The sequence below is a fragment of the Ornithodoros turicata genome, chromosome 1, assembly GCF_037126465.1.
Source record: "Ornithodoros turicata isolate Travis chromosome 1, ASM3712646v1, whole genome shotgun sequence".
Taxonomy (NCBI): Eukaryota; Metazoa; Arthropoda; class Arachnida; order Ixodida; family Argasidae; genus Ornithodoros; species Ornithodoros turicata.
The window spans coordinates 227,838,244-227,849,361 of NC_088201.1; the positions used below are offsets into that span (position 1 = coordinate 227,838,244).

The 11,118-nt window shown below is 46.0% G+C and overlaps 1 non-coding gene across 1 annotated transcript; it reads left to right on the top strand.

The window, feature by feature from the left end:
- Nucleotides 1–1,249: 1,249 nt before the first annotated feature.
- Trnat-ggu (transfer RNA threonine (anticodon GGU)) lies at nt 1,250–1,322 on the top strand. The gene has a single exon. It is a non-coding gene; the product is annotated as a tRNA-Thr (tRNA).
- The last annotated feature ends 9,796 nt before the right edge of the window (nt 1,323–11,118 follow it).

Consider the following 11,118-nt stretch of genomic DNA (forward strand, 5'->3'; position numbering starts at 1 on the left):
AAGCAACATCCAGGGGCACCCCTTCTATCTGCCCACATTTTCCCCACCAACTTAGCCGAAGAAACAGGCCGATATTGAGAGATACAAGAGGTAATGTAATGGTAATGGTACACAGACACAGGCTAAGACACTGCTGATAGCCAGTTAAGATCTAAGCCTCTCCTTCACTGAGGCTCTATAAACTTGTATAGGATTTGCATTCGGATCAAACGCCCTAACAAACCTGCCATGGTCTGGCAATGCTATTGATCGAATGGGAAATCACAGTGTTAATGAAAACAATGGTACAGTCCTGATAATGATAAAGCCTACAGTAAATTTGACTTACAACGAATTCCAAGACACTGACGCAGCAATATGTTCAAGTGAAAAATGTGTTAACACGCACGTACCTGCAGTGTAATGTCATAGACCCGGCTGCCTTGTAGTTGGGAGACGCATTTTGCGAATTCTAAAACGTCTCCGTCAGTAGTAAGCACTGACCGTTGACTACTGAAAAGCAAACGAAGGGCACTGGACACCATTAATACCAATTAATACCAGCGAGCAAGTAGGAGCCCCTCAGTAATTAGGATGATTCAGTGAGTCATTACAGTAATTGCATCTAACTCGTGTCCAGACCACCCTGTGTGTTTGCGACCCCCAGCGGTCATAACAAAAAAGGTAGAAATAGAGTAGATAGAAACAGTTTTATTGAAGATCAACAACATCATCTTGAAAACAGCAGTGCATAACAGCCACTGACCATCAGTAGGTCGATGGTTATAGAGAGGTAACTACCCAGTTGCAATGTGTCACACCATGTGGCACCACCATCTTCGTCATTCCGGGATGACATGTGTGACGTCATTGTGGCATGTCTGCGCAGGTTAGCACAGCTCTGGACAACCAAGGAGACAGAGCAATGCAAACTGCTGTGAAAGCAAAGACCAAAATACGCTAACAAGTATTGTGAATTGTAATATGCGAGAACTGATATTCTGGAGCTGAAACAACATAGAAAGGATGAATACATACAAAGCCTCAAATTCCAAAGAAATATCTTTTCTTAGGCATTTGAGGCTTTGTCCATATTTGCCCTTTCTAAGTTGTTCCAGTCAGAATATCAGTTCTCACATGTTCAACAGTTCCCGTTGCTTCGATCCCGTCGCATGAACGTGTGTATGAGTGAGCAAAAATGTAAGAGCGAGAGGGAGTGCCTGGTTTGTACCTTCAGAGGATGCACCCTTGGAAGTCGCTGGGGAGGTGTGTCAGCTTAGCTCAATTGGTAGAGCCCTGGACCGGTAATCCAGAGGATGTGGGTTCGGGTCCTACAGCTGGCTAACTTTTTAGAGACTTTCATCGCTTAATCGTCATGTATTTTCACCTTTATAGAGTCGCGCATCGGCGCCCTAGTGGCTACTTTGCAAAGTAACTTCATTCAATAATTATTAAGAATCATGCCAGCGCTTTTCTCGTTCCCGAGTTCAAGAAAGCTTTTGTGGAAGACAGAAACTGGCGGGCATGCACGGACTAGAACAACAACCAATGCCCGACATGCAGGGACAAGACACCACTAATCACAAACAAAACGTGGTCAAAATTATCATGTTTGTTCCATCGGAGAGGCAGCCAGGGAACTAAATTGTATTTTTCTCCTAAACAAACAAACATCTGTCCCTCTTGCAGTTCTTTGCTGAACTAATTTAGAGGCGAAATTATTAAGAACCATTCTAGCGCTACTCCTATCCAGATCAAGGGTGTGCCAGCACTATTGTCATTGTTAAGACAAGAACGATTAAAAAGAATTCTTGTCTAAAAAAGACAAAAATTACAGATCTAGATGCGTCAAAAAAGCATGCACCATAACTCAGAACTGGTCTTAGCACATCAGGACATTGCTCCACAAGAACTGTCGCACGATGAAAAATCGAATGACTGCTGTACAACAAGGGAAAGCAAGGACAGAGAGAGACTTAAACAAACTGGATGAGACACTTAACAGCATTAAAGTATTTCCACATGCAGAGCACTCCCTGATCGTCAATCTGATCAACATCAAATCCACCAATATCGATGCACACAACCCACCGCTGGCGTGCCATACATCCATATTCCGTGAGAGGCATACTGAGTCCCACTGAAGCTACACTTTTCCACTAACGGCCAATGCAACTGCTACGGATAGAATCAACACGTGTCATCTACCAGTAACACGTCCATACACACGAGAGGCTAAGGCAGAAGTGAATCCTTGCACTCTCTGCGGGTCTTGCTCACCGGGCGTGTAGTCATCCCATTGTCTCAGGCTACGCTGTTTTTGTTGCACTGACGGCCAACACAACTGCTACCGACACGGTCGACCTGAAACAATAGACACTGCATGACGTCATCACTTGATGTCCGAGGCATGCATGCTGTATGGTTCAAGGATGCGTACTGCTGTGCTCTAGACAAGAGAGCCATTATTTATAGAACCACTAACCCAAGATTATTCCACTATAGGCTAGTGCCATTTCAAATCGAACAATTGGGTACACTTGATGTCTTGAATGAGCAGGAAAAAAATATATGTTGAAGCCATCAGTGAGTTAGGAGAAATAATCTCTTTCGAAATTGCCTGGGCTGCGCAGTTCGGGAAATAGGAGAGGAGAAAAAACAGCCTCTCAGAACACGATGTCATTGCGTGCAGGTTTGAGCGTTCCCTACAAGGCTATTTATTGTCTCATTAAAGTAATTTCTTGATCTGGCTTTAGGCCACGTAGGGCACAATAGGCTCCTGGGTTGGCAGTGGTGTCTCAGTTTTTGTTTGTGTGCAAAAAAATATCGAAGTTGACTCAAAGCACCAAAAGGCACCATGTTCACTGCAGCTTTACAGGCAATGTAAGAAACGGATAAGATCGAACTTTATGCCGTTTATTTTTGTTATTCATGGGGCTATCGAATTATAGAGGGTGTTTCAAAAAACGTGTCATTCAGACTTTATAAAAAATGGGGCGATTGAAAAATGTGGGATAAACGGCACTTGTGTGGCAACTGAATTTGCCATCTTGCAAAAATATTTTCATGTGATTTTAATTAAAATAAATTCAATTTCTTTAATTAAACTCCAAAATTTCCCAAGTCAACCTAACGTTTTTTTCACAGAATTAGAGAGCCCGTAGCGAATTTAGTCAGATCCACCAAGAAATCCGCTCGATATTGCAAATGGAACTGCCAAAAAAAAGTCCCGAAATTGAGACTTCAAAGTTTCGGGTATTCAACGGTGCACCAAATCAGACACAAACATTCGTGGAGACGAGGACATGCTCCTGCCCCCATGAAAGATAGAAGGTCGAAAAAAAAAACAGGGCGGGAAAAAAGAGGCAGAATCATTTTTGTTTGCCAGTTTGTTTGCGTTATCAACGTATGGTGGAATCTCACCGGTCCAGCGATAAACTGTTCTAGCTTCATGGGGGCAGGAGCATGTCCTTCACGCTTCATTTCCGCACCTCAACCTGCATCCGCTGCCGGCCGCGACATCTGAGCAGCGTGCTCCCTTGCCGGTTTCGGCAGTCGCGGCAGCCAACGCCGCGGCACGCTTCAACCGGCGTCTCTGCAGTCAACACGGCTAACGCAGCCTCACTTCCTGGGACCCTACGAGCTCTCGCTCCCGTGCAGTATGGTGGAATCTCACCGGTCCAGCGATAAACTGTTCTAGCTTCATGGGGGCAGGAGCATGTCCTGCCCTCCACGCATCTTTGCGACTGACTTGATGCGCTGTAATACCCAAACGTCTGAAGCCTCAACTTCGGGTCTTTTTTTGCAGTTCCCTTTGCAATATCGAGCGGATTTCTTGGTGGATCTGACTAAGTTCGCTACAATCTCTCTAATTCTGTAAGAAAAACGTGAGGTTGACTTGGGAAATTTTCAAGTTCAATTAGAGAAATTCCATTTATTTTGATTAAAATCAAATGAAAATATTTGTCCAAGATGGCAAATTCCGTTCCCACACAAGAGGCGTTTACCCCGTATTGTTCCGTCGCCCCGTTTTTTTATAAAGTCCGAATGACCCGTTTTTTGAAGCACCCTGTATCTGATATCTTACTGTACTCTGTCAGGAACGTAAGCCACACTCTTTAAGCAACACCATACCACCGAAAAATGACGAATTTCGCAAGCCTTTATCTAAAAAAACACCAAAAACCTGCCTCCAAAATTGTATATGTCGTAGGTAGTCCCTTATACTATGCACAGAAGAAAAATCAAAATTAGGACTTGATCGGTAGGCGCACTGCGAATTTTTTGCCACCCCTATGTGCGGAGCTTATTCAAGCAGTGGCACTGTGTTCCGCATATTGTAAAAGCCAATTTTCCAAAGGGCAAGTTCTTGTCAGATTTTCTTGTTAGGCTCTTTCGACGTTACATGCTATGTGGCTGCAGTCCTGGCAGTTACTCCTGGATGTTCCTGGCAAGGCAACACTCAAAGCGGTTTCAAGTTTACGTCCTGTGTTAATTCCCATTTCTTCAAGTATTTGGGACAGAGTTGCAGAATTAAAATTCCGGAATTGGAATGATTTCGGAGTGACGCGCCGTTTTTAGCGCGCCGGAACGGAATGAGAATAAACTTAAGTCATCAGCTCTTGGGAATGGAATTTGAATGGAATTAGACCTGTTTGGGGCCGGAATAGAATGGCGAGCGAATGGCGTTAAATTGATGGCCTCCAGCGCGCCGGTTTTTGAGCGGAGGCCACTCAAAGTAACTGTCTGGCAACAATTCTATCGAAGGTCGTCTATAATTTTGGATTACAACGCAAGAAAAACGTCCGCGCTTTGGACGCTAAACGTGTTGGCAATCTTGCTCGTAAACGCTCGTCGTGGCACTGGTTCGTGTTTTAAGATGCCAATGTTCGAAATAGAGGAACAAAAAATTCATCAAAATAGAGCAGTATACGATTTTTTGTCGGTTGGCTGTTCGTGGGATATCTAGTATACCGTTATATGTTTCTTTCCTTTTTGCTCTTTTTTCTGCGCTTACCAGTTCACCAGTTAATACTTATAGTGCATCACTTTAGCCCCGTAGTGGGAATGGGAATGTTCTTTTCTTGTGTGGAATGAGAATGAGCCTCTGAGAACTTGAAAGGAATGGAATTTCGACTCGCGACCATTCCTCGGAATAGAATTCGAATTGAATGGATCAACCGATTCCGCAACACTGATTTGGGAGTGTTTCCGCTGTGCATATGCTTCCACCGACTTTCTTTTTTATATAACGGGTGTGACGTTAATGACTTCAGGTGATATATACTTGTAGCGGGGCGTGGACAACGACGAAGATGGCCACGCGCCTGGAGCCCCCGCCTCATTTCCACGGGCGCGGCCATGGGGACAGGCCATCCTCATCGCCTCTCCGTGGCATGTCATCACCGTCGGTCGGGACTCATGTAGAGGAACACCACCTCTTCTACATTTGGTGACCCGAACGATGAACATCAAGTTCGGAGCAATTCGCCCCTTCTCCATCCATTTGACAAAATCGACGAGCACTACCAAGGCAAGCTATCCCTGGAAGCCACTACGATTACCCGACGCATCACGACCGACACGCCGACCGCATCCGTCCCGCTTTCGTCCACGCTACCGATCCGATTGACCACGCACCGTCCGGACTCATCATCCCATGCGCCCACCGACCCGCTCCACGGCCTCCAGGGACCGACCTGCGCTAACCACGGCTCCCGGCACACTCTCCACACCCCGCTTCATTTCCGCATCTCAACCCGCATCCGCTGCCGGCCGCGACATCTGAGCAACGTGCTCCCTTGCCGGTTTCGGCAGTCGCGGCAGCCGACGCCACGGCACGCTTCAACCGGCGTCTCTGCAGTCAACACGGCTAACGCAGCCTCACTTCCTGGGACCCTACGAGCTCTCGCTCCCGTGCCGGTTGCGGCACGCTAGGTCACGACTCCTACCCACGATTCCAACGCCAGACCACGACTCCGACGACGTCAACGTTCATCTCTAGCAAACCTCATCTCGGCCGCTCTCGTCCTCTCTCACTCTCTTACTCACTCATCGACCACTGCCTACAACGTGTGTTGTGCCGCCCGTGGACATGTCCAGCAGAGCGTGTCATCCACGGTCACTCTAGCTCTCTCCCTCTGGTATAGACGTGATTCTTCTATCTTTCTCATCGCCGCTCCGCGTCTGAGGGGTGAGCACTGTATCCGGCCGTGGACAACGACGAAGATGGCCACGTGCCTGGAGTACCTGCCTCAGTTCCACCGGCGCGACCATGGAGACAGGCCACCGTCATCGCCTCTCCGTGGCATACCATCACCGTCGGTCGGGACTCATGTAGAGGAACAACACCTCCTCTACATTTAGCAACATACCGATTTCTTCGACCACGTCGGGCTGGTGCACAAATGGCTCACCCTGTGAGCTTCCTTCAACTGTGGGCGACATTACAGCTTGCTGTGGTTCGTGCAACTTTGCTGTGCAGCCAGGCCATTTCTGTTACGCCTTAGGTTTGATCCTCTGGAACCACATTCTTTATGGCAGCTACGCTGATTTCCGAAGCAAAGCGAAAGTTCTTTGTCCGAAGCACTTTATTCCTGTGTATGAGGTGGTAGACAGCGCAATACACACGGTCAGAGCTGTACAGCAAATAGGCCATTTAGGTAGGGGTGATTCCAGGACGACACAGTACAGTAATGCATATGTTATCACATACTTTGTATAAGGGCACTCTGTGCACTTCTGTAGTTGAGGATGATGCGAAATTTTGCGCAAGGTGTCTTCCGAGAGTTTGTCGAACTGAAGAAGATATTCCAGAGGACTCGCTGTTGGGCACGTTGGTGACTATTCATGAAGATACAAAACACAGCGCGAGAAGACACGACGGAAGAAGAGAGTTTAGGACAGGCGCTGACTCCAACGAACAGTTTAATGACAAAAAAAAAGTACGCAGGCGCACAGCCGCCAACCCAGTCACCCCACCTCGGCCCAAAAGTGCAGACGCTCAGACAGACACAATCACTACCGCCTCGACAACATTCTCCTCTCCCCCGATAACAAAGACACAGAAGTTTGGCTCACACACTTACCGCCTCTATCCCCGATGTCGTGTCTTCTCGCGCTGTGTTTTGTATCTTCATGAAGAAGATATTGGACAGCGGCACCAGTCGGGCTGTTTCAGCAAGGTTCACAAAAGGTACTACTATGTATTAGCCTTGAATGTGTGCGTAAGACACTACACAACGACACTTTCTTCTGTGCGATTTCCGCCGTCCGAGGTCATGGAGGCACGGGAAAGGAAATGTTTTAAAGAATGCTGGAGGTCACTGCGTCTCTCCTGACATAATGTTACAGTAAGTATAGTTGTTTATAATCAGCCTGAACAGATGTACCTCTCACAGAGATGTAAAAGCATTCTGTTCTTCACGGGCTCCCAGCACTTGCAATGCATCTGTGACATCCAGCAAAAAAAAGTGTTAGCACATCTGGTTGCTCCACAATCTACATTCAGCGAATACAACACTCTTATGAACATAAATGCTCAAACGGCTTCAAACTGTGGCAACTACTTTCATGTGAAGACAGAAGTTGAAAGAACCTTTGGAAAATTCGATTTTACAACATGCGGGACGGGGTGCCACCGCTTGAATGCGCTCCGCGTACAGGGGCGGCAAAAAATTCACAGAAAAGTCCGAAATTCGATTTTTCTTCTGTGCATATTATATTTTCGAGGCAAGTTTTTGGTGTTGTTTTAGATAAACGCTTCCGAAATTCGTCATTTTTCGGTGGTAACGTACTGCTTAAACAGGTATCGCCTACATCCCTGACAGAGTAGAGTGACATATATAATTCGATAGCCTCTTGAATGAAAAATTAAATGGCATAAAGCTCAATCTTATCAGTTTTTTACATCGTCCGCAAAGTTGCAGTGAATATGGTGCTTTTCGGCGCTATGAGTCAACTTCGATAGTTTTTTGCAGAAAAACAAAAAACTGACACAGCACTGCCAACCCAGAAGCCTATAGTGGCCTAGGTGGTCTAAACCCAGATCAAGAAATTACTACAATGCGACAAGAAATAGCCTTGTAGGGAACGCTCAAACCTGCGCGCGACGACATCGTCTTCTGAGAGACTGTTTTTTCCTCCTCTCCTGTTTCCGGAACCGCGCAGCGCAGAGGTTTCCGAAAGCATTTATTTCATATAACCCATCTATGGCTTCAAGATATATTTTTTTCCACTGTAACCTAACTTTAACCACTTTAACATCAAGTGTCCCCGATTGTTCGATTTGAGATGGAACTAGCCTATAATGATTGCATAAAAAACAGAAAAACTATTGCAGAAAAACATAAAACTTCATGCATGAAAGCCGATCTTAGCAGTTAAGCATTTTTATCCCAACGACGCTGTTTTGTGCTCTAACAGATTTTGAAGATTTATAGCCCCTTGCTGCATGGTGGTCAACATCATTGACCACCCTCTATACTGTAACCAGCATAAAACATATCTTTTTTCTAACTGAATTTTTATGTTCTACAGGACATAATAAACAATTATATCATTAAACGACTCAGTTAATTCAACATAAATTTTTGTGCTTCAGAGAGTTAACAGCTGACGCTGCAATGCATGAATCTCCCCCGAATAATCTGCGCCATGTACAGGTGACATTTTGCCTGTGCACCTCCCCCAGGTGAAAGGAAAAGAAATTACCTAAACGGTAGAGTTGCTACATTTATTCAAGTGGCTCTCGCGCATTCACACGTTATTCTGTCCTTCAAGGTAAATCGTATTTTTCGTTACTTAAAGGGAGACTCCGCAGCAAAAACGTGTTGAGGTAACACTGCGACACCAATACGTACCGTACGATCGATATATCAGTGGCGATTTCAGCCAAGTGGCGCAGATAATTATAGAAAATGAATATTTTCGTGTGAGTGATTAGGTGCTCCTCCACAGAAAAGCAGTCCAGCAACACTGAGCTTCCCCTCACTGGTTTTCGTAGTGTACGGTTTCTGCATGTTTTGCTTTTATCGCCGGCGAATATTTTAGAACGAAATCGAGGAAGCAGATGACTGGAAGCAGGAAGCAGTCACCTATGTGGCAAGAGGAAGTTAAGCGCGTACCCAAGAAGCAGCCGGTGGCCCACACGAGACCACTGGTGACGTCACGCACGGTACAGGAGGTAGGAGAGGAAACCTTCAGAAGTTTTGGTTTGGGTCTGAGCTTCCCAGCTCTTTTGGCAACTAACGAGTTCCCGACTGCCAAACAAACTTAATTTCTCATTTCCGAAGAATGTATCGAACTTATTCACACAGTCATTATAACAGTTTTGGATTGTCCCGGAGTCTCCATGCAATGACCACGTGAGCGTTTAGGACGAAACTCCGGCAGGTGTGCATAATCGTCCAGTGCATATCTCATATGGCCATGAAAATCATGTCACACGATATGCAGTGGCAGCATCCTGTCACATCTGACAAACGATGTCAACGCGAACGTCCTCATCATAATACAGTTGGCTCAGCAAGTGAAACAATTTGAGGTAGCTCCCCTCCCACTAAAGGACTATAGTTGATACTCTTACTTGTAAAATGTACATCACTGTACAAGAAAATAAACGACAACCAAGGAACATACGACCTTGTTCTGCTAACTCTAGTATTCTTCCTTTCAAGGACACGGAAGCATCTAAGAAGAAATTAGCTCGCTGCATAGTGACTCAAATGGTGATGTTCGCACACATGGGCGAGGTGAGTTTCCCACCCGATAGATAAAACGTGGAAATTATGAGAACGAAGTCCTTCGTCCTCATTTGGAACACTGTGTAACTCAACTTCCGTTATTTCCTCCCGGTTATTGGATTCGAACAATGTTCACCGTATCAAGTCTCTTACTACCGAGAGCAAATACATGTTTGGAATGTCGTAACATGATAGCAAAAAAACAAGCCATCTGTATTGATAACCTGCCAGCATTACAGTCAATTATGCTATACTGACCTGTCTTCAGAAATCGAGAGGCGCAACTACGACTCCGATCATCATCAGCGTATGGTTGTCGTTGTTCCCTCTGCTGTCTGACTTTTCGGACTATATTTCGATATCTGTGCACAATGATGCGTGGGTTACCTTTGTCAGTCTCTGAGTCCAGAGTGCTTGCTTAAAACGGAGTAAGGGTACAAAATAACGGTGGGCCAAGGTCGCACAAGGTCACCCTGGTGGACCAAAGAGTTGAGGGTAGCTACTCTCTGCGTTGTAGAATTTTCTTTGAATGCAAGGATCGAAGGATAATACATCATTTCCAATATTTCTTAAATTTCCAAGGATAATACTTTTGGCTGCAACTCGATCTTCTAAGAAACACACATACCAAAAACTATTATATTGTGGAGATTGAACTCGTAAAAGGGACTATCGCAACCGGAAAGATAAGAATGAGAGAGTTACGGTATGTTCGGTATGGTTTCACAGCTTACGTGCTCAAATTACACTTCCTAAAACAACATAATAATGTAATCAACGAGTTTTAAAGATCCGCTTTCCCTCTGCAGCTAAGCCCGAATGACGCACACGAATAGGGCGCAGCGCTGGTGATCGTCCGCGAGTTCATTTGCGTTGCGTTTGCACAGCAACATGCTAAGTGAAGAAGACTTCGGTAGATACACAGACCTGAGCTGACCAGTGCGAGTGCTGACTCGACCATGTTCCCTGGAGCACACCGTTACGCTCGTGGCTATACAAACACGTACGACGCTGACAAAAACCAGCATTCCACGAGCCGATCTCAGGCGCCTACTCGACCGCATACGCCATCACACCCGCCAGGCGGTCGGGCACCAAGGTCTCTTTATGGCTTCCTGGTTAGCCCAGTCCGCATCAAAGGGCATTCACTGATTGGCCTTGTCCAAGTGACGATTGCAGAGAGAGAGTTCCAGCATGCTCTCAAAGTCCGTCGTCTGCACTTGCCACACATTACACCAGTTTTTTTTTTAAATTCCGCGTTAGCACCGCGAAGCAACTGTGGCTCTGAGCGGCGTACAGACGTGGACAGATGGAGAGAGTACAGCAGGAGGGAGTGGGGAACAGGGGGTTAGTATACGTTCTGGGTCGACTTCAGGGGAACTGTGGCGACATTCGT